This window comes from Balaenoptera ricei, chromosome 3, assembly GCF_028023285.1.
Source record: "Balaenoptera ricei isolate mBalRic1 chromosome 3, mBalRic1.hap2, whole genome shotgun sequence".
Lineage (NCBI taxonomy): Eukaryota > Metazoa > Chordata > Mammalia > Artiodactyla > Balaenopteridae > Balaenoptera > Balaenoptera ricei.
Window position 1 is genome coordinate 26,802,218 of NC_082641.1, and position 4,684 is coordinate 26,806,901.

Consider the following 4,684-nt stretch of genomic DNA (forward strand, 5'->3'; position numbering starts at 1 on the left):
CTTCTCATGCCTCCTAAACCCCTGATCTTTTTAAATCCCACATTAGCTTCAACTGTATTTCTGTGAATAGTGGAATTTCACTTTCTTTCTTCAAAGAAGGCAGGTCCTTGCCCATAAGGAAAGTAATGGAGGGGTTTTAAGCAGAGATACTCATAATTTAAAACTCTTTTGTCTTGAATTGGTGCAAGCATCCATTCACAATTTTAAAACTTGGGAGATCAGCAGGGTTAGGGAAGTCAAAGCCTGGCGCAGCTTTTTTTCCTCTGCTCTTCCCTTCCTGCCTGCTGGTAGATAACGCTAGAATTGATGGGGCTAAACCTGTGATGTAGACAATGTCTAGAAGTTGCTACCCCCGTACTTATAAATCACCTTCATAGAATCTAGAGTTATCCTTACCATTTTTGACCTTGCTGATTTATTTATAGGTGACCTCCAGCAAAAAAGTCCCTCATGAATCAACCAGAGCATGACAGGGAAGTGGGGTAGAGTGAGTATCTCCAAGCAATTCACTATCATTTCCAAACCCTCCACAAGCATTCCCTTCATCTGGACCTCAGTCTTACCACGGAGCAGCCTCCGCTGTGGAAGGTTAAGGAAAGTGGAATCGTTCAAGAAAGGGGGAACGCCTCTGTCAGCTTGGTCCAGTAAGGTTATGGAGCAGCCTGTCAGACGTGACCCTGAGCACTCAGGGAGGGCGAGACAGGGCTGAAGTCAGAGTTGGAGCCAGGCTTGAAGGCCAGCTTTTCGGACAGAATCTACCCTGGGAACTCTACAGCAGCACCGTCTACCCTCTGCAGTATTGCCCTGCCTGGAGCAGACCTGGGTAATAAGGGCACCAGCGTCACAGAGTGGCACCTGAGGCACTGGTGGCTTTGAAATCAGTCCAAGTTCAAACTCTACCTCTGCCAGTTACAAGTGAGGTGAACTTGGGCAACGTAACTTGCCAGAGTCTTTGTTTTAGGCATGGTTCGAGGCCTTCCCCGTGTCCCTAGAGGTCTTACTGTGCTCCAGCATCACACAATAGTCAGCTGTTCACATCTGTCCTCCACGGTAGACAGCCCCTGACTGCATCATCATACGTCTTTATAGCCCCAGGCTCTGGCATAGTCACTGTCATATTATAAAGCCTCAAAAAATGTTTAATGAATTGAGTACAGAAAATACCAGTGGTCACTGGAGCCCTGACAGTAATAAACCTTACTATGTGCTCTGTATTATATATCCTCTTGCAAGCATGCTGTCTCTGAGAGCAAATTGAACAAATACAGGTATTAATATAGGAACAAACATTTACTAAGGACTGGATGTGTTAAACACATGAGCCCAAAAGAGCTAAAAGATAATACCTGTAATCTAAAGATTGTGTCCATAGAATAACTTTGTTAGAAACAAAAGAAAGGCAGTCGTGTCAGTTATACAGCTTTTTTGTGGTCTTTTCTCTTATGGATAAAACCTGATAACCATGTTCCACAATGCTTATGTCAGCATGACATAAAAATCCATGTAGTTTGATTTTCTGCCTAAAATTCAAATCTAATATTTGACACTAGCATCCAAAAACCGTAGATATGAACTTTTGGTCCCTAAAAAGAATACTGCTCTTAGAGCATAGCTTTGCTGATTCTCAGAGGGGTAACACCATTCATCACTTCTGATTTTCTTTCCATATGGAGTCACCTTCCGTTACAGTCCTGACCTTGCTCTGCCCTTTTACTCACTCCTCCCCAGGCAAGGAGGAGTGAAACAAGGGAATTCTAGGATGCTTTCTTATCGAAGTATGTTCTGCTCTGCCCTTCCATGCCAGAAGTTTGTAAGAACAGGCACGGTTGTCCAGTGGTGCCAGTGTATGGCAAAGTCTCTATATCTCTGGGGTGCGATGTAGGAAACAAGTTGTTGCCACAGATTTAAGCCTTGTTCTCTACTATCAGCTTTATCAATAACGAAGACACTTTTACCTCCATCTGGCTGAATACCTGAGCCTGTTTCTAAGTTGCTTAGGAGCTTAGTGGAGAATGGTGATGTTATTGACCTTCCTCAAACCCCAACTTGACAATACTTATTTGTTAAATAGTATGGAAATTTTATAAATGTGGGTAGCTCTTGGAATTCCAATCCAAAAGGAGGACATTCTCTGACCATTCTGAATAAACTGACATCATACCTTCTCTTTATACAGTCTGTTTTTCTGCTATTGCAGTATAGACATTTTAAACTTCTAAGATTTATTTTGCTTAAAAACTTTTAAAGATTTATTTTGCTTTTAAGTGCTTTTCTTGGGTGGCAGACTGATATTTTATTTTTATTTGACGTCATGCTAAGACGCAACACATCATCCTAGTAGACTTCCTATATAAGCAATGACCAATTATAAAATATAACAGAGGAAAAGGTCTTACTTATAATAGCATAACTTCACCAGAAAAAGATACCTATGAATAAACTAAATGAAAAATTACCACCTATACAAGGAGAAGTTTATGAAGGTATTGAAGAATATGATGAAGACATGAATTCTATGGAAAGATGTTTATATAAGAAGATTCAACATTATAAAGATGTCAATTCTTCCCATATCAGACTCTACATATAATGCAATTTCAATAAACATAGCAAGGAGATTTTATTTTGGCTAGTGATACTCGTTCTAAAGTTCATATGGAAAAGGAGGGAAACCAGGAAAAAAATTGTAAAGTAAAAGTTAATGAAGGGATTGGCCCTACTATGTACCAAAATACATTATAAAATTGTATTAATTAAAACAATGCATTACTGGCACGTGAGCCGGCAGACAGATGAATGGAACAGAATAGAGTACAGAAGTAGACCTATATTAGATAAAGTAACAATATGTGGTTTAAGGAAAGATAGAAAAAAAAAAAAAAAAGAATGGCTCATAAAATGAAAGATTATTTCTCATTTTCATAAAGTCCAAAACAGGTGTTCCTGCTTGGCAGGCTATCCTCCAGGCAAGGATTCTGGAGCTCATGCTCCTTGCATCTTTAGCTCTGCCATGCTCAATATGTGGCTTCTCAAGTTTTTCTGGAGGATATCTCCATTCCACATGGCAGAAGGCAAAGAGGATGGAGGATCATGTGTGGGAAGCTTTTATGTGCCAGGTCCATCACTTCCTGACTGCAACCAAAGCTGGGAAGCTAACCTGTTGTGAGCCCAGAGAGAGGAAGGAAAAGCTTTGGTGAATAACTAGCATTCTCTCCCACAAGACCCAGATGCATATGGAACTTAGTATATCACCAGGGTGGCATTTGATATCAATGGGCAAAGATGAATTATTCAATTAATGATCCTGAAGAACTGGATAGCTGTCTCAAAAAAGAAAAAAAAGTTGGATTCCCAATTCATTCCTTGCAAAAGAATACATTATAGTTCAATCAAATTTGAATGGGAAAAAAAAGGAAGGAAACTATTAGAAAACACAGGAGAAAAGGGAAGTTCTTTTTATAAGTAAGCATGCCCGCCCAGAAGACTCGAGGAAATGTGGGGTTAAGATTGTATAGCGCATTCACCCAGATACAACTATTCCAAGTTTCACAGTCGTATTTCTTCCTTTTCAGAGCCCTCACGTTAACGCAGAACACCAGCTTTGGCTTGCATTTGGCATCCCACTGTAGCTCTGACATTTTTATTATCATATTCTGAGGCTAATGTTGAGCATAGTCTGCCCTCCTGCTGCAAGAGGTAAGAGTCGAATTAAAATCAGCCATGAAAGCCTTCTGGCTCTCGTGACATGCCCTGCGTTGATAGTTGGCTGACCTGGTGTGCCAGTCTCTTTCTTCAAGGCTTCCAGGAGAGTTAACAGAAGTCAGCCACCTCTACAATCCTTAGGAATACCATTGTCCCACACCATTCAAGAGCTACCACGTATTCCCTAGCCTGGTCCCTTCCACCCATTCCTCATTCCTAAACAAACAGAGGTGAAAGTCTTAGTAAACGTGCTGCTACAGCATGCTGTGGGTTGTCACCACCCCGACTTAGACCAGCAATGAGGTTCTTGATGCCTTCTGACCAGAGAGTGAGCAAATCCTCTAGTCCCATTCTTGAGGGTCAACTTTCCATGGCCACCTCTGGTACCAGTTTAGGTCTCCGCAAAAGCAGACCTTGAGGCAAGGATTAGGGGCCATGTAGCTTATTGGGGAGGTGACATCAGGAAGAGAGGAAGTAGGGAAAGTGAGATAAGGAAGGTAGAAAAGTCAATAAAGGATACATTAAAGTGAAGATTACTGCTGTAGTCAATGAGAGCTGAATTCACTCTGAGGAACTGGCAAGAATTGCCTGCTGAGAGATGGAGAAGCTTACATATTTATCCACTGATTCCTATTCTTTATTGGTTGGGGGTTGCCTCCGAGAGGCGGATAGACTGTTTCTTCCCAGCCATCCTGGAAAGTCCACCCTTGCAGGGTGGAGCACGTTCCGTGGCACCTCAGAATGGCTTGGGAGGAGAAGCAGAAAGATTCAGACACAAGTTGGATGCTGTCAGAATGTGCAGGAACTGTTATTTATGGCTGCAGGTAAAGTTACTAGCTACTAGCTGGGACATTAACAGCATCTGCTACAGCAAGAATTAAGATACCAATTCTGTCTATATTCCTTTCAAGCAGTTTTAAACAGCATCTGTTGTATTGCTGAAGGTGTAGGCAAACAGCATGCTGATGTACTATTGTTCCGA